The following is a 20,007-nucleotide window of genomic DNA, read 5'->3' on the forward strand; positions in this document are numbered from 1 at the left end:
GATCCCTGTCCTCGAATCCCTGGAAATATTTGTTGGAATGGGAGTGTTTGCATCATCAGGAAAGGGCAGGGAGGCTGTGGAGGTGCTGGGGCTCATATCCAGGTGATTCTGGGCGTGATCCGTGCCCTCAGTCCTTGGACAGAATTCCAGTCCCTGCTGCTGGACACTCAGAAACCTCAGGAAAAAGCTCTTTTCCAAAATCAGGGAATTCCAACCTAAAGCAGAACAGAAATGGATCAAAACCTTCTAAGCCACCCATAGAGTTCCCAATAAAAGCCCCTCTATGGGAATTGCCTCACCTCAACTCAAAGTCCAACTTTAAAAAGGAATTTATTGCCTGAGTTTAATTTTAGGCCTGGCTTTTCACGGCTGAGCTGGGCTCAGCTCTCTTGCCCGGCTCAAGTTTAACTCTCCTTGCAGCTTTCAAAGTAAAAACCTCATTGGAAAGGATTTGGGGGAGTGGAAAGCAGCTAAAATTTCAATTTTTTAAATTGAGTTATAAGTGGGATATACAGGCAAGGGAAATCCCAGTCAGGAATTCCTATGGAAGCAGCCCCAGGATCCCAATCCTGCCCATTCCTGGCAGGAATATGAAATACATCCCAAATTCCTGTGGGTGGGGAGTTCAAGTTCTGCCCTTTCTCCAATTCCTCATCCTCACACTTCAAAATTCCATCATTTTGGAAAGGATTACTGAGAAAATTTTCCAAGCAGAACATTCCAAATTTCTCAGCTGTTTTCTGGGAATGCCGCCATCCCCACATGAGTCCTGCGAGGGTTTGAAGTGGTTTCTGCATCTTTTATCCCATAAATTAGATAAAAAATTGTGGAATCAGGGAATTATTAAGGAAATTATTGAGGAAAAGACCTCTAGAACTGAGTCCAGCCATAAACCAGCACTTCCAGGTCCACCAGATTTTGGTATTTTTGGGACAATTCCCACCCCTGCCAGTGAAATATGGGACAGAGAGCCCTGAATATGAGACGTGGATCTGGAGCTGATCCCAGCTGATCCTCTGGAAGTGAGCTGTGAGGAATCGCAGCTGGAAAAGTTGGGAGGGATGGGAAAAATACGGTCCTGCTGGAGCAGGGAGCTTGGATCAGAGTTTGGGTTCTACCGTGCTCCCTTCCAGCTGTTCCCATGGTGGATTCTGGGGTTCTGGGATTGTGGAATCCTGGGATTCTGGAATTCTGTGATTCTGGGATATGGATTCCAGGGTTCTGGGATTGTGGGATTGTGGAATCCTGGGATTCTGGGATTCTGTGATTCTGGGATATTGGGATTCTGTGATTCTGGGATATGGGGATCCTGGAATTCTGGGATATTGGGACTCTGGAATTCTGTGATTCTGGGATATTGGGATTCTGTGATTCTGGGATTTTGGGATTCTGGGATTCTGGGATTTTGGGATTCTGAAACCTTGTGATTTGAGATTCTGAGATTCCTGGAGTCTGTGGTTCTGTGATTCTATGATTCTGGGATATTGGGATTCTGGTACTCTGGGATATTGGGATTCTGGAACCCTGTGATTTAGGATTCCGAGATTCCTGGAATCGGTGGTTCTGTGATTCTGTGATATTGGGATATCAGGACTCTGGAATTCTGTGATTCTGGGGTTCTGGGGTTCTGTGATTCTGGGATATTGGGATTCTGGGACTCCAGGAATCTGGGATTCCAGAGTCACCAGGGAGCTGCAGGCAGGCTGTTGCTCTCCAGATTCTCCGGGAGTGCCTGTCCCTGCTCCAGGTGTTATCCAAGTGCTCCCAGGATCCTGTTGGAAATGTAGGAAGTTATTCCCGTGGCTTGGGATCACCTAGCCTGGGATCAGGCTCCAATCCTGAATTCCCCTCCTGTTTTCCAACCTCAGCTCAGACCGGGTCAATCTTTAACTCCTCTTCCAGTGCCAACAACGACCTTCAGGATAAATGAGTAACTCCTTTCCCACTGGGAATTCTTCCATGGATTTCTCTTCCTGCCCCACACTTGTTTTGCTGGATCTGTTGGCAAAACAAAGGTTGTGTCCTTGGCTCCCGCTCCTGCCCATTTTTTGGGATTAACCATTTTTTTGGCTGGGAGCTCAATCCCAAGGTTCAATCCATGCCCCTCGGAATGGAAAGAACAGGACGTTAATTAATGCACTGGGAGATAATTTATTCATGGCGTTAATCACCCCTGACAAATGAGGCCATCCCTGCCCACGGAGCTTTTCCATGGAGTTATTTTTATCTCTTTCCATGGAAATTGGGAAGGCGCAGAGGGCAGGAGGTTCACGCCTGGGAGTGTCCGAGTTGTTCATCCACATCCAAACGGAGAAAAATTCCTTAAAAGTCCCTCTGGGGCCAAGGTGCCCCTCAAGGATATTTGAAGTTGGACTCAATGATCCTAGAAGTCTTTTCCTGCCTTAATCCCCATCCCTGGAATTGTCCAAGGCCAGCTTGGATGCTTGGATGGAGCTTGGAGCTCTCTGGGATAGTGGAAGGTGTCCCTGCCATGGGAAAGGGCTGAACCTTAAATCTTTAAATGTTCCTCCCAATCCAAACCATTCCATGATTCCATGATAAAGAGAATCCCAAATGGGATTCCCAATGGGATCCCAGAGGCCCTGGAAAGCAGGATGTGCATTGCACAGGGAACAGGGAAAAATCCCATGGGATGCTTCCTTATTTATTGCCTTCGTTTTCTGATGGACTTCAGGATTTGCAGCTGGATACTGGGATCGAGGGAATAATATATCCCAATTTCCAGCTAGATATTGGGATAAAGGGAACAAAATATTTGGATTTCCAGCTGGATATTGGCATAAAGGGAATAAACCATCCCAATTTCCAGCTGGATATTGGGATCAAGGGAACAAAACATTCGGACTCCTAGCTGGATATTGGGATAAGGGGAATAAAACATTTGGACTTCTAGCTGGATATTGGGATAAAGGGAATAAACCATATGGATTTTCAGCTGGATATTGGGATAAAGGGAATAAAACATCTGGATTTTCAGCTGGATATTGGTTTAAAGGGAATATTTGGATAGATGTGGATATTTGGATAAAATACTTGAGCCGGTTGAAGCAGGATCCTGGAATCCCTGAACAGGTAACTGATCCCAGGGATTGATTTATTCCTTCATTTCTTTAGCGTTGTCACCTGCAAACAGGAGAAGGAGAATTCCATAGGGATATTCTTGGGAAGCTGGAAATGAGGCCCAGCCTCAGATGAGACAGAGATGCCTCAGATCCAGATGTTTTTATCTCCAGAAGGAATTTCACACTTCCAACATAGCAGCTGGAAAGCCAGATTCCAATGGGATGAAGAACTGGGAGGTTTCTCCCCCTTTTTTCCCCTCTCTTTTTCCCTCCATTCCCTGATTTCTTGTGCCTCCAAGATGCCGAAATCAGGGCAGGTTTCCTATGGAAGGGGGGAAAAAATATAAAAAATAACGTTAAAAAAATTCTCCATAAAATCTATCTGAGAGCTGCAGGACCGATCCAAAGGCTGACATTCCGGGAATTTCAATCCACGATCCTGCTGAATTCCATGGATTTTGTCCCTGTGCCCCGTTTCAGAAGGGCAGCGCAACAGGAAAACCCTTCACAAAGCATCGCTCTCCTGGTGACATTCCACAGGGAGTTAGGAAAACCTCAACCTTCATCTAAAACATTCCCAAGTTTTTCCTCAGTGGCTTGGATCTGTTTTGATAAGGCCCCCCCTTAAGGGAGGAGATAAGAGCTGGCCCCTTATCAGTCCCGTTATCCACGTTATAATGGGTGGAACCGTTTCCTTCCTGGATCTCTCACGGATTTTAACTCAGAATCAGAATTTTATCCTGAACCTGGACTTGGGTTTCTTTCCCCAGGACCAATCAGTTTGGGAATCCCTGGAGCTCCTGATCCTCTGGAATTTCGGGAATCCCTGGAGCTCCTGATCATCTGGAATTCTGGGAATCTCTGGAGCTCCTGATCAGCTGAAATTTTTGGGAATCCCTGGAGCTCCTGATCATCTGGAATTCTGGGAATCTCTGGAGCTCCTGATCAGCTGAAATTTTGGGAATCCCTGGCGCTCCTGATCAGCTGAAATTTTGGGAATCCCTGGAGCTCCTGTCAGCCCAATTAGCTGAAATTTTGGGAATCTCTGGAGCTCCTGATCAGCTGAAATTTTGGGAATCTCCAGAGCTCCTGTCATCTCAGTTAGCTGAAATTTCGGGAATCTCTGGAGCTCCCAATCAGCTGAAATTTTTTGGAATCTCTGGAGCTCCTCTCATCCCAATTAGCTGAAATTTTGAGACTCTTTAGAGTTCTTGATCAGCCGAAATTTCAGGAATCTCTGGAGCTCCTGTCAGCCTAATCAGTTGAAATTTTGGAAGGCCCTGGAGCTCCTGATCAGCTGAAATTTTTTTGAATCTCTGGAGCCCCAGATCAGCTGAAAAACCCCATTTATTTCCAGCCTCCACAAGTTTTCAAAGCTCTTCTCTTCCCCCGGGAGCATTTTCAGGATGAGTTTTCCTCCTGGCAGCTGGAGCTGAGTTATCACTTCCAGCCAGGAATGCTGACAGTGCTCAGCTCTGTCCCTTGCCAGAATTTTGGGAGAAAATAAAACTTTTCTGTGTAACTCCTGGAGCAGCTGATTCCAAGTGACTCATCCTGAGGGAAGGACTGCACAAGATGATCTAAAAATAAGGACCAGGAGAGGTTCCAGCAGATCCGTCACGGCCGTCCTGGAGCCTGAAATCCTGGCTGGAGGTGGAAAACTGATCCTGGCTCATCCCAGATCATTCCTAAGGCCAGAATTCCAATGGAAAAAGTCTCCAGTGCCACTGTCCCCTCTCAGATGGTTTTGAGGGTGGTTTGAGGGTTTGGACAATTTTTGGTTCATCTTCTTCTCTCTCTCCACAGCTGGATGGGAGGGAAGGGATCCTCTCTGGAATTCCCAATTCCCTTGGCTGGGAATTTTGGCACATGCTGGATTTTATCCGATCACCTGTCGGGAATGTGGGATTCCTTTCCCTCCATCTCAGATCCGTTTCCCTCACAATATTTGGGAGATCTCCCTGCTGGGCCAAAATCTCCCTGGTGTATTCCTTGAATCCTTTGGGCTGGGTGGACACCATTCCATGGTCCCACAGGATCGGAATTCCCTGTTCTCCTGGCTTTTCCTGGATCCTGCTGCAGTGGGAAGAACATGGAAGAGGGGAAAGGAGGCTCTCCCATTTTGGGGTCTCATCCCTGTGGTTTTGGTGGATACCATTCCATGATCCTACAGGATCCAAATTCCCTGTGTTCCTGGCTTTTCCTGGATCCTGCTGCAGTGGGAAGAACATGGAAGAGGGGAAAGGAGGCTCTCCCATTTTGGGGTCTCATCCCTGTGGTTTTGGTGGATACCATTCCATGATCCTATAGGATCCAAATTCCCTGTGTTCCTGGCTTTTCCTGGATCCCGCTGCAGTGAGAAGAACATGGAAAAGCGGAAAGGAAACTCTGCCATCCTGGGGTCTCATCCCTGTGGTTTTGGTGGATACCATTCCATGATCCTACAGGATTGGAATTCCCTGTTCTCCTGGCTTTTCCTGGATCCAGCTACTGTGGGAAGAGTGTGGAAGAGGGGGCAGGAGGCTCTGCCATTTGGGAGGTCTCATCCCTGTGGTTTTGTGGGATAAGGACGCAGCAGGTGACGGAATTGATGAAACAACTCCACACCCACTCACAGGGAGGGAAAATCCTTTGTGTCCGTCCAAAGATGACTTTTAAACAACACCAGAGGTATCCCAAATTCCCCACCCTCCTATTCCATCATTTCCCTCCAACAGGAGCTCAGAATTGTGTCCCAAAATCCGCCTCCAGTTCCTACGGCCATTGTTTTAATGGATTGCTGAATTTGGGATTTATTATCCCAGACACGGAGCCAATGTAAATGTTTCCTTTCCTTAAAGCCAGCAAGGATTTGTAATATTCCTACGGATAATCCTCCCCTCCAACCACATCAAGGAGAGGGCAGCGAATTCCAGGGAGGAACAGACAATTCCCGCCCTGGGAGAAGCCCTTGTGAGTAATTCAGTGTTGCTCCTCTCAGCCAGATTCCAGCTTTTATCCCAGCCCCAAAGTGTCCGTGACATCCCAGGACTTTAAATGATAAATGTCAATCCTTATGAGCCCTTATCCTGCAATCCCTGCAACTCCCAGGAATGATCTCATCTGGGAGCAAAAGGGTTTTTGTCATCGGGAACAGGAAGCCTCCTTTCTGGGAATCACGGATTTGACACCTCCAAAGGTTAACTCTTCACTGCTCCCTTTTACAGCTGGTTCATAGCCTGGGAAATAATTTTTTTTTAAAGGGAATTTCTTGCTCCTTGCTGATCCTATAATGTTTTCTAGGATGGTGATCCCACAGAGTGCTATCCTACCCCACAGAAATCCAGTTTAATTTTGAGGAGAAAAAGGTCAAACTCAACAGTGATTTCAGTGAATTTTATTCCAAGGCAGCAAACTGTGGAAATTCCCAAAGACTGAATGGATGATTCCTGTTTTTCTGGGCCCCGGAATTAAGTGAGTCCATGTCCACTTTATCCTTCCCTTTCTGTTTGCTTTTATTAAAAGTCAGCCATGTTTAGCTAAAAAGATCTTTCACCTTGAAGGATTTACGGAAAACACCTGGAACTGGGCTGTGGTGGCCTTGGAAAAACACCTGGAAAACCCCAAAATTACCTGAAATGACCCCACAAATACCAAATAAATCCACATTTACGTCCAGTTAATCCAGTTTCATGTCTGGGTGATTTGGGTCACCTGTGGGAGCCTCCACCTTCTCCAGGTTCCTCTGGAGCTGGGAATGGATTCTCCCAACAAATGAGGGCAACTTAGCTGGAGCCTCCGTAAATCTTCCTCCATGAGATCTCGCTGATCCTCATAAAGCTGGAATTCTCCTCCCAGTTTTTCTTAGGAGCAAGGGATGAGTGCCACAGCCTCCTGCAGGGTGCTGGGAATTATGGATTTTGTATCCATAATATCAGAATCCCGTTACAGTCCCAAACTCAAATTAAATTCTGAGTGGTTTAGCGACCTCCAAGTAAAATGATCCATCTTTTTTAGACCTGGATTTATAATCCAGGCTGGAATCTCAGCGGACGGCTCAGTCCTGCTCCTCTTCCTCTTTCCAGATGGGCCTTTGCTCTCCATGGAATTCCCTTTGATTTGACATTCCCATTAAATCAGAATTTTTTAAATCAGCATTCCCATTAAATCAGCATTCCCATTAAATCAGCATTCCTGGACTTTCAGAGCAGGCAGAATTAAAATTCCTGGAATATCTTCTCCCAGCCTCTGGAACCCACCCTGTGCTGTGGGAAGAAGTTTCAGGACAGCACTGCTGGTTGAGTTTCCCGGGATGTACCCCACCTTTGGGATGAACCACAGCCCTCATTCTCTTTTTTCCCTTACTCTGCATTTGCACAGCCCGTAATTTCTATAATTTCCATAATTTCCATAATTAGAAGCCGGAGGGAATCTGTGTGGGACATTGGGATTCGGGGTTTGGAGCTGAGGAATCTCCTCCCCAAATGAGGGTTTTTTCTGACATGGAATTAGTTTAAATGAGCAGTTCAGGTTAAATTAGCAGGTTGGTTTAAATTAGAGAGCAGTTTAGCTTAAACTAACAGTTCAGTTTAAATTAGGCAGCAGTTTAAATTAGCAGTTTAGTTTGAATTAGCAGTTCAGTTTAAATTAGCAGTTCAGTTTAAACTGGACAGCAGTTTAGTGTTAAACTAACAGTTTAGTGTTAAACTAACAGTTTAGTTTAAATTAGCAGTTTAGTTTAAATTAGCAGTTTGGTTTAAATTAGCAGTTTAGTTTAGTCTAAATTAGCAGTTTAGTTTAAACGAGCCAAAAAAAGCCACCTCTACTTTAGGTCCCTGTAATCCCTGTAATGCCAGAGGCACAACCCCAGCCCAGTTTGGGTGGGAATGTGCTGGAAAATCCAAACTTGTGTCGCAGACTGGAATCCGAGGCTCTCCCAAGGGATACTCAGGAGGTTGGAAGTGAAATCCAATTCCTCTTTATCTCCTCTGAGTTTCTCTGTGTGAGAAGCCTTGATCCTTCCCTTCCCTTCCCTTCCCTTCCCTTCCCTTCCCTTCCCTTCCCTTCCCTTCCCTTCCCTTCCCTTCCCTTCCCTTCCCTTCCCTTCCCTTCCCTTCCCTTCCCATCTTTCCAAAGGGATTTTTTCCCAGGGTCATGGAAGAGGCCTGAACAAATATCTGTATTATTTAGTTTGGGGGTATTTTTTCAAAGAAAGTTTGGGATTTCAGGGCCATCCTGCTCCAAGGAAGCCAGGACTGTGATCCCAGAGGAAATACAGAACTGTAGGGAAAGGAGACTCAGGGAATCCTGGAATGGTTTGGAAAGGACATTAAGGATCATCCCATTCCACAACCTCCCACTGCCCCAGGCTGCTCCAACCCGGCCTTGGGCACTGCCAGGGATCCAGGGGCAGCCACAGCTGCTCTGGGAATTCCATCCCACCCTCCCAGCCAGGAATTCCTTGTCTGGATATGTCAAATCGGGAGAATCTTCCCAGAAAAGCCCCAGCAGCTCCCCAGACCTTTTGTCTTGCAGATATTCCCATGGAACTCTGGAATTTCAGAGCTTCTCCTTCCTGGTTTGGGGATGTGGCCCAGGGAGGCACTTTAAAGGACAGAATTCGCAGGGAATCATGGAATGGTTTGGGTTGGAAAAGATCCTAAAGCCCATCCAGGGCCACCCCTGCCATGGCAGGGACACCTCCCACTGTCCCAGGGTGATCCAGCCTGGCCTTGGGCACTGCCAGGGATCCAGGGGCAGCCACAGCTGCTCTGGGAATTCCATCTCAGCCAGGAATTCCCAATTCCCGATATCCCATCTGTGACCGTGTTCACAGGGGTCCCAGGATGAGGGAAGAGATGAGAATGTTGACTCCATGTTTCAGAAGGCTGATTTGTTATTTTATGATCTATATTACATTAAAACTATACTAAAAGAATAGAAGAAAGGATTTCATCAGAAGGCTGGTTAAGAATAGAATACAAAGGAATGATAACAAAGGTTTGTGGCTTGGACAGAGAGTCTGAGCCAGCTGGGCTGTGATTGGCCATTAACTACAAACACCCAACATGGGCCAGTCACAGATCCACCTGTTGCATTCCACAGCAGCAGATAATTATCATTTTTACATTTTGTTTCTGAGGCCTCTCGGCTTCTCAGGAGGAAAAATCCTAAGGAAAGGATTTCCATAAAAGATGTCTGTGACACCCATCCATGCCTGCCCTCTGGCAGTGGGAGCCGTTCCCTGTGTCCTGTCCCTCCATCCCTTGTCCCCAGTCCCTCTCCAGCTCTCCTGGAGCCCCTCCAGGCCCTGCCAGGGGCTCTGAGCTCTCCCTGGAGCCTTCTCCTCTCCAGGGGAACATTCCCAGATCTCCCATAGGGAAGTGCTCCAGCTCCCCCAGGGAAGGACCCAGACTGGGCTCTGTGGGTGCTTTGGGTGCCATCCCTGCATTTTTGGATGGAGTTGGACAGAGAAGGAAAAGAGGGATCCAGACCTGGCTGAAGCCGGGATTTGGGTGCAGTGCCCAGGCCAGGCCCAGGTGAGCTCTGCTGCTGAATCTCCCCGAGCAGGGAATGATGGTTTGGCCATTCCCAGGCCATTCCCAGTTCCCTGCATCCCACAGGGATCCCAAGCTGCCATTTCTCTCCCAGCATTTCTCTCCTGGCACTTGTCTGCCCGGAGTCTGGGAATGTCCCGTGCCAGCCTTTCCCAGCCATTCCTGCAGGAACAACACCAGGACAGGCTCCAAGCACCGAGATTCCTTTGCAGCTGCGCTTCCATAAAATGATCATTAGAGAAAGAATTGGAATATTTCCCCCCCAAATCTGGAATTTCCTCTTTTTTCAGTGCTGCTCCTGATCCCCTTCCCATTTTAGGTGTTCCCCTCTTCCCTTGGCACCTGAGCTCGCTGCGGGCGCTGCCCACGCCGTGGATTTGGAGCCCTGACATCACCCAGACAATGAATTCTTCACTAAACTTGGCCCTGGTCCCCACCAGCTCCCCAAATCCAAGGATAAAGTTGCTGGGGAACGTGGCCAGAAGAGGAGGGAAACCAGAAAAACAAAACAGAATCCGAGCCTGAACCATTCCAGAGAAACTGCAGCCACCCAAAAGTGCAGGAGCAGCACAAAAAGGAGCCACGCTGTGCCCTCACCGACTCCCACTCCGTAATTTAAGGAAAATGCTGAAGGTTTGGGATTTTTAAAACCCTTCTCTGGTTTCCTCGGGGCGAGGATAAAAATGGAGGAGAGGAAAAAAATTCCTTGTGTTCTTTCCCTGAGTAAACAGCAGAACTCAGGGATTAATTTGGGGCTGGAGGATCCTTTCCCTCGGTTGGTTTTTCTCCCTGATTTCTAATTTTGTTCCCTGGTTCTTTGGGAGAGCAGGAGCTCCTTGTGGCACAGGAAAGGGACATTTGAGCTGATCCAGGGGAAAATTCCTGGTGTTTTGGATGAGAAATGGATGAAATTGAAGTGCCGGGGAGGGAAGGGTTGTCCTTTGATCATTCCTTTAATTATTCCAGGGAGACGAGGCCTGTGCTGAGGAATTTTCCTGTTCCCTGGGATAGGAGTGAGGGAAAAGAAAAAGGAAATTTCTGTGCTGAGTTATTAAGGATGATCGACAACCAATGAGCTTTTCCTCAGGAAAATGGGATTGGGAATAATGTTCAGATCCCATTGAGAATCCCAGTGTGGCTCTGGGACTCCAAAGTTCAGATGTTCCCATTTTTCTCCATGGGACCGATGGAATTTCCCATCATTCCCCACAGCTTAAACAAAACCCACAGAATCCTGGGAAATGTAGTTAACTTTGGGAATTTTCCAGTGCTGGAACTGATTCCATCAATTTTTCTCTATAAAGATATTTTGATGCTCGTCCTGAACATTTTTTTAAAATAAATTTCAAGTCTAGGGAGCAAAAATTCCACTTTTTTTTTTTTTTGTTAAAGGCAGGAAAACTCCTAAAAACAGTTAGGAGTATAAATAATATATTTGGATATTTTTAAAATATTGATTTTTCCACATATATATATGTATGGATAAATTAATTTTCTTTTCAAAATCATTGGAAAAGCCTGAGGAGCTGCCTGCGTAATTCCTAATTATTTTAAGGATAATTTTTTCCCCTTTTTTTAGAGCCACCTATTGTGATGATTCTTTGAAAATGAAATTGAAAATTTGAATTAAATTGAATGAAAAATAAAAAAATTCCTTTAAAAATTTTAAGACTGTCCTAGCTGCTCAAATTATGAATGTGAAGGGAATTTTGGTTGTTTGTAGAAGATGGAAAAAAAAGTTTTGGGATAGGAGAAGAGAATCTCAATCCCAAATCCATTGAGACCTTCTGATGGGCACTGATTTTTTCCTTGGAAAACCATAGGAAGGATTTAACTGAGGAGGTGCAAAATATCCTGGAAAAAGTAAAACACAGGGAACCCATGGGCTGATCCCCAGCCTTTTTTCCATGTTGGGATTTGATGTCCATCAGTTCCTTCAGGATAAAAGCTGAGCTGCATTTCCAGTCTGGCTTTGGGGTGATTTTCCCTGGATTTCAGGCACTCCAATCCTACCAGGAGCGCCCTGAGGGGTGCCTGGAGATGCTCCAGGATTACTCTGGGAGAAATTCCCAGCTGAGGGAGCTGGGAAAAGGGCTCCAGAGGGATCTTCTGGCTCTGCAGAATTCCCTGGCAGGAGGGGGCAGCTGAGGGGGTCGGAATGAGCTCGCAGGGAACAAGGGATGGGATGAGAGGAAACGGCCCCAGGTTGTTCCAAGGAAGGGTTAAATTGGATATTTGGGATAATTTCTCCATGGAAAAGGTGCTCAGGCCTTGGAATTTCCCAGGAGGGTTTGGAGTGCCCATCCGTGGAATGTCCACGGAATTCCTTGAGGCTGTGGTGGGAATCGGGCACAGCTTGGACTCGATGATCCCAGAGATCTTTCCCAGCCTTAATAATCCCGGGATTCTCTCTGCTATGATTCCATAACCACAAATTTCCGTACAAATACAAATATTTCCTTGCCCCAATCTCTGCAGGATTTTATCCATCCTTTATCCTTAAATCCCTGCTGTGCATAGAAATCCTTATGGCCGTGTTGGCACCAGGATTTTTAGGGATGTGGATATCCCTGTCTTTGTGGACCTGTAGGACTGCAATTCCCAGTCCCTTTTCCATTTTTTTTCCATACAGGTGAAGCTCCCAAGAGCAGCTGGATGAAACTCTGGAGTGGGACAGTGAGCCTGGAATTGGATAAGGAGACCCAAACACAGCATTGGAGAGGGTGGAAGGAGCATCCTGTGGAAGGTGGGAATTCTCCCCTCTCCTGTGCAACTCCAGCTCCAGCTGTGCCATCCCGGTGTCACGGACACATTTTATGGAAAATCCCTTTGCCAGGATTTTTTTGTCCTGTGAGCAATGGTTATTTGCTGCTGTGGAATGCAACAGGTGCATCTGGGATTGGTCCATGTTGGTTGTTTCTAATTAATGGCCAATCACAGCCCGGCTGTGTCGGACTCTCTGAGAGTCACAAGATTTTATTATCATTCCTTTCTTTTCCTTTCAAGCCTTCTGATGAAATCCTTTCTTCTATTCTTTTAGTACAGTTTTAATATAATATATATAATAAAATATATATTAATATAATTAATATATATTAATTATAATTTTTATATATTAATTATAATTGGTATATATTAATATAATTATATATTAATATAATATATATCATAAAATAACAAATCAGCCTTCTGAAACACGGAGTCAGATCCTCATCTCCTCCCTCATCCTGGGACCCCTCTGAACCCCCCCACAATCCCGGGATGGAGGAAAGGCTCCCAACCCTCGGCTGAACTCTCCGGCCTTTTTAAGGAGAGGCCGCTGCTTTATTCTTTATTTACTGCTCTTGGGAGGGCGGGAGAGCTCCTGGCCAAAATCCAGGTGGGAATAACGACTCCAAAGAGCAACTTGAACTTGGAGGAGCCTCTTCCCTCCCATCTTTCTCCTTTCCTGGAGCTGAGCGCAGCCGGAATCCGTCAGAATCCCTGGCACGGATCCTTATCTTTGCCATCGGCATCCCGGCCTTTTCTTGCTGACAAAAGAGGAATATTTACGCCAGGAGGCTGCGGGAACACGGCATTCCCCCCTGGCATTGATGAATCGTGGCACAAACATTATCTGGGATCTGCAGGGAACGGACAAATCCATAAAATTCCCTGGGTGGAGAGGGTCAGACCCCAGGCTGCCAATCTTGGCTGACACAGGGAACAGGAGGATTTATTCCAAGAAACTCCTGAGGCTCCCAGTCCTGCTCCTGAGTAAATATTGGGATTATTGGTGTTAACTGATAGAGAATTAATTGCTGTCATTGTTGTGGATCAGCTGTGATTTCAGCACGGCAAACGCAGATTTTATTCCCTTCCCAATAGGAAATTTTAACCCCTAAACTTCACATTAAATTATCTAATTCATAATTATTAATTAGACCATTATTAAACTTACAGAAATATGATTAAAATATCATTTAAAGGTGATTTTCAGGGAGAAAGATCTGAAAACCCGGCCGTTGAAAATTCCAAGCCTTTCAAGTGTTGCCAATCCCAGAAGTCAAAAAGAGGGAATGAAGGCTGGTTTTGGGAATGTGTGTGAAGCCATTGTTCCCTGGCTGTCAATCAGCAGCCTGTGGTTCCCGACAATGGAGTTGTTTTCCAAAGTTTCCCAAAGTTTACTCTGCAGAGTCATCGCAGCCTCGTGAAATCCGACTCCTGCTGTTGCTGTGGTTGGGAAATAAACCAGAGAGAATTCTCCTTGTTTTCCTCATGGCTGCAGCTTCAGGATTCGCCCTTGGCGAGCTCTTGGGGACGCAGCTTTAAGAACCCGAAATCCTGGTTTTTATTAAAAAAACCACCTGAATGCTCATTCCAATATCCTTTATTGGTCCATGGAATCCATGGATGTTTGTTGGACGTTGTTCATTGAGAATCTAAAAAAAAAAAAAAAAAAAATTATTTAAACTTGTGCCCAACTTTTCCATCCATGGGGATTTAGTCCAGGAGTATCCCACTGCTGGAATGCAAAGGAGAGCTTGGATAGGGAATGAAATGGAATTTGGGATCATCGCAGTTCATCATTCCTGTCATAGGATCCCAGAATGGTTTGGGTGGGAAGGGACCTCCAGGATTATCCCAATCCCATTCCATGGGCAGGGACACCTCCCACTGCCCCAGGCTGCTCCAACCTGGCCTTGGACATTCCAGGGATCCAGGGGCAGCCCCAGCTGCTCTGGGAATTCCATCCCAGCCAGGAATTCCCAATTCCCAATATCCCATCCATGCCTGCCCTCTGGCACTGGGAGCCATTCCCTGTGTCCTGTCCCTCCATGCCTTGTCCCCAGTCCCTCTCCAGCTCTCCTGGAGCCCCTCCAGGCCCTGCCAGGGGCTCTGAGCTCTCCCTGGAGCCTTCTCCTCTCCAGGGGAACATTCCCAGCTCTCCCAGCCTGGCTCCAGCCCTGCAGCAGCTCTGGAGCCTCCTCTGGATTCACTTCCAGCAGTTCCAGGTCTTTCCTGTGCTGGGAGCCCCAGAGGACGTTGAGGTCTCCCCCCAAATTTTTTTTTTTTTTTGTCTGATCCTTACTTATGGAAACCAAAGATTTTAGTGACTCCACAGCACTTTTTCCAAACTTTCCATGGGATTAGTGGGAATATTCTCAGTTTGGGCTGGAATTCTCTGGTGGAAGCACCAGTCAGATGGGATGAACATTTGGAGCCAGCAGCTCATTCTTGAGGGACCCACAGGGAGTTTGGAGCCACTGGATGGACCCTGCCCACCTTTTATATCCTTAGGGATTGTCCAGCCCAAATTCCAAACTCTCCCGAACCTCCCCCGCTGTGGAGCTTCATTCGTGGAGAAAATCCAGCGTTTCAGAGGATCACAGAAGCAATCCTGTTGGAAAAGACCTCTGAGATCCTGGAATCCCATTTGCTGGGACTCCATTTGTTGCACGTGGGAGTTGTGGAACTGCAGGGAATTTTCTGGGATCCCTGTGGAACTGCAGGGAATTTTCTGGGATCTCCCCATGCTTGGTAGTGATTAATGGAGGAAAGGAAGATTTGCCTGAACTCTGCTCCAGACCAAACATCTCAGGAATAATTCCATTTTCCAGAGGGGACTCAGGATGGGAATGCGCTTGAGAATGGAGGAGGTTCTGTTGTGCCAGCAGGGAGCAGAGACAGGAATTCCAGGGAAAGCTGGCACTACATTCCAACATTTAAATATTTACGGAGAGGTGACAGGAGGTCTCTGAGAACACCTTTGGCTTTTCCTTTGCCTCATTAAGCCCTTGGCATTCCCTGGATTCAGCCCAAGGAGCTGCCAGAAGCCTGGAATGGGGGGACTCTTGGGTGGCTGGGTGGGATCACAGTGACCTCATTGCCCTGAGGCTTCATCCTCATCCTCATCCTCATCCTCATCCTCATCCTCATCCTCATCCTCAGGAATGATTGGGAAATCTCCATGGATTCTTCTTGGCCAAAGTCTGGGAAAGTGGAGCGGAGGAGGCAGGAAAGGTCTGGCCAGTGTCACTTCCTTGGTTTTGTGTCTCCTTTTGGAATAAGGAATGCCAGGATCCCCTTTCCATCCCTTTCCACCTGCACCAGAGAATCTGGGATTAAAGAAACCCTTGAAGAGCACTGAAAGGAGAAATCCAGGAGGATTTTCCTCCAGTCTGACCTGGAATTGCCCAAGGCCAGCTTGGACAGGGCTCGGAGCACCCTGGGATAGGGAAGGTGTTCCGTGCCCATCCAGGGGACGGAATGGGATGATCCTTAAAGGCCCTTCCAACCCAAACCCTCCTGGAATTCTGGGATCCTCATTGCCCTGCATCCATGGGTTTGATGGAGCATCACAGTCCTGGCTTCCTTCCAGCACAGCAACCCCAAAACACAAAACTTAAAACAGTCAGAAGGGTGGGAATTAGGGGATGTTAAACTCTCCTCCATCCCAAGCCAGTCTAGGATTACATGGACATTGTGGGAACAACCCAGGACACAGATTTGGCGTGCCAGGACTTTTCTTATCCGTGAAACTTCATTAATGATTCCTTAGGGACAGGAAAACGGTCCCTAAAAATTCCACTGTGGACTCCAGCCTGGTCCTGGAGTTTAACATTGCCAGAGGTCGATGTTCTCCAGCTCCCCAGGATCGCAGCTTGGAACAAATGGAAAACCAGGGGGATACTGCAGAGGAAGCCCAGCCCTGAATAAATGATGAGGTTTTTGTTGTTCCATCCATGCAATCCCCCTTGGGCTGGTTAAACAATCCCTTTGTCCCACACTTTCCTGCTTGGGGCAGGAATTTCTAATCAGGCAGAGCTGGCACGGAGTTAATGAGTAAAGCAGGGAAAATTGACTTCCAGAGGCTGGGACACAGCAGGGACACAGCAGGGACAGGGCTCCCAGCCTGGCTTACCTGATATCTCAGTGCCAGGCTCAGGATTTGATAAAACGTGAAGGAATATTGAAGGAGAAAAATCAGGAATAAACTGTGCCTAAAACACCCCTTGGCTGTTCCATGCCTGGAAGTGGAACTCGGAGTTTTTGGAGAAGGAATTTTTCCATCCCTTGGTTTTTCCCTTCTCTGCAGGGAAAATGTACAGATTTCTCAGGAGCCTGATGCAAAGACAGAAATCAGGATGTGAAAGGAGTTGAATCCCAGAACCATAGAATGGTTTGGGTTGAATGGGACCCTAAGGATGATCCAGTGCCACCCCCTGGATGGGCAGGGACACCTCCCACTATCCCAGATTTCTCCAAGCCTCGTCCAGCCTGGCTTTGGGCAATTCCAGTGATCCAGGGCCAGCCTCAGCTGCTCTGGCCACCCCTTTAAAAATTGCACTTAAATCCTTTACAAAACAGATTTAACATTTTTATTTTTTAATTTAATTTCCTCCCTCTTTTATTAAGGGAGGGTAAAAAAAGGACAATAAATTTTAAAATACTCCCAACTTCACACCAAAACATCTTTTTTTTTTTTTTTTACTTCCATATATTTAAAAATCTGAAAGAAATAAATGTCTTATTAATATAAATGTTTTAATTTGTCCCAGCAAGACACTTTAAAGGATAGAATTGCAAAAGAATCATGGAATGGTTTGTGTTGGAAAAGATCCTTGAGCCCATCCAGCGCCACCCATGCCATGGGCAGGGACACCTCCCACTGTCCCAGGCTGCTCCAGCCTGGCCTTGGGCACTGCCAGGGATCCAGGGGCAGCCACAGCTGCTCTGGGAATTCCATCCCAGCCCCTCCCAGGGAGGAATTCCTTCCCAAAATCCCTCTCTGTCAGACTGAGCCCATCCCTCTGTCCCGTCCCTCCAGCTCCTGAGGAAAATTCCCTCTCCATCTTCCCTGGAGCCCCCTTCAAAGCCCTTCTGAGCTCTCCCCAGATCCTCCTCTTCTCCAGGACGAGCATTCCCAGCTCTCCCAGCTCCGTAGGGAAGATGCTCCAGTCCCTTTATCAGCTCCATGGCCTCCTCTGGACTTGCTCCAACATTCCCATGTCCTTCTTAAACTGGGATCCTTCACTGGGGGGCAGCTGCACACCAGAGAGGGGACGGGGAATGGCTGGGAATGGCACCAGATCCACGTATTCCCATTGGATCCAAACACAGCTCTGCCTAAAATCCCACTGGGCAGCGCTGCTGGGATCACCTGAACTCAGTTCTTGTGGTGGGGCTTCATTGTGTCCAACTTGAGCGCTGTGAGCCAGGTTCAGTTAGTCCGAGCTTAATTACACCCTGCCTCAGAATCCTTTCAGTGCACTGTTCCATGAACATCCCAGAATTCCCATCTGGGCCCTGAGCAGCTCCATGGGGCAGGATGGATACATTTAAAATCAAAGCTCACAGGGTTCCCGAGGGCAGATGTGCAAATTTGGGACACTGAGATGATTTCTGGGATCGCTGGGGGATGGATTTGGGCTGCAACAAGGAATTTAAAGTTGGATTTAGTGTGGGAAAAGAAGGATAAAATGTGGATAACAGGGGGACAAGAAGAAAGAGAAAGTCTGAGCGTCTCCTTTTCCTGTCAGGAACCCTCTCCAACCTGGATCCAGCTGCTGGATGTGGCAGGATGTGTGGAAAGGGTCAGAACAATCTGGGAACAATTGGGATACCTGGGAATCAATTTCCAACCTCACCCTTTGCTCCTCAGGACACACAAAATTCCCTGTTTTTCCTCCTCCTTCCCCGCTTAATCTTCGATGACAAAACCAGCCCCAAATGTCACTAAAGGAAAATTCTTACAAAACCTTGGATTTTTAGCTTGGAGGAGGGAGGAGAAACCAGGATTGGGTTTTCCACACCCAGGAGGGTGAGACTCCTCTTATCTCCCTAAAGCAGCAGCGATTTGAGGGAAAATCCTACAGGATGGGATTTTCCTGGATGTTTCTGCATCCTGTGGGATCTGCATCCTGTTCTTTACACACTATTCATGGATGAACTCCCTGACCTGGATTTGGGAATGGAACTGGCACAGCCCCAGGCAAGTGGGAAATGGAAGCTCAGGGATGAATCCTAAATTCCCAATCTTTTTCCTGCCAGGTCTGATCCTCCCCAGGTTCCTGAGCAAGAGTTCCTGAGCCAGGGGGGAAGAGTGGGAGGAGAATGAGGAGCTGGAATACCAGTCCTAGAAAAATCCACGTTTGGAATCTGAACCATCCATGCACTTCCAAGGGATTTTCCACCGGCAGGAGCAGGGATGAGATCAGAGCCTAACTGGAAGCTGAGACAAGTGGGAATAGCAGGAGGCTTTTAGGGAATAATGAAAATATTTTGGGATCAGGTGAAAATTCTGTGACTGGGAGAGAAGGAGGGAGGGGTATCCAGCAGAAATGGAGAGGGAAGATCCCGAAGGAAGCCGGAGTGAAATCCGGAATCACACAAGGTGGCAGTGCAGATTGTCAGCAGGGGCTTGGGGACATTGGGAAAAGGCTAAAAATATTCCATGGGATCAGACGCAACAGGAGACTCCAGGCATTGGCTGCTGCTGGAATTCCAGACAGGAATTCTGCTTGGGCGACTCCGCCGCGTTCAGAGTCCACCGGACAACTCCGGGGTTGACTCCTAATTGCTCCCATGGATTCCCATGGATTAATGAACTCCATTTCCTGATGCAGTTGGGTTCCACCTGGAATTTATCCAACTTTTCCATCGTCACTCTTTGGGCACCATCACTTGGATGAGGCTGAGGGCAATTGGAACCTCAAGGAACAAAGAAAAATTCCAAAATCTTGGATCCGCGGCTTGGATCTGATAGCCAGGGGCACATGGAATGAGCTCCATGCAGGAGAGGAACATCTGGGTGATTCCTGGTAAATCCGGACACCATGGAATCCCAGAATCCCACCATGGTTTGGGTTGGAAGGGACCATCTCCTTCCAGCTCCTGGATATTCCGATTGCGTTAGGTTGTGAGGAGTTTGGAGCTCAGCTGGGAATGTTCATCCTGGAGAAAAGGAGCTCCAGGGGCACCTTCTGGGACAGGAGGGGGCAGCCAGAGGGAATTGGGATCTGCTCCCAGGGAACAGGGACAGGAGGAGAGGGAATGGCCTGAGGTTGTTCCAGGGAAGGGTTGGATTGGATATTTGGGATCATTTCCCCATGGAAAGCGTGGTGAGGCATTGAAACTGCCCAGGGAGGTTTGGAGTCCCCACCCCTGGAGGTGTCCCAGGAATTCCCGGATGTGGCACTGGAGGCTCTGGTGGGATCAGGCACGGCTTGGACTCGATGATCCCGGAGATCTTTCCCAGCCCCAGTGATTTTAGGATTCTCTGGATGCAAAAGCTGATTCTCCCAGCTCCATTCCTGCTCCACACCCTCCAGGCCCTCCCTCAGCCCTGCCAAAACTCTCCAGGTGAATTGAGGAACTCCAGGAGAGGATTTGCCTGGGGTTTAATC

The sequence above is a fragment of the Agelaius phoeniceus genome, chromosome 1 (assembly GCF_051311805.1).
Source record: "Agelaius phoeniceus isolate bAgePho1 chromosome 1, bAgePho1.hap1, whole genome shotgun sequence".
NCBI classification, from domain to species: Eukaryota; Metazoa; Chordata; class Aves; order Passeriformes; family Icteridae; genus Agelaius; species Agelaius phoeniceus.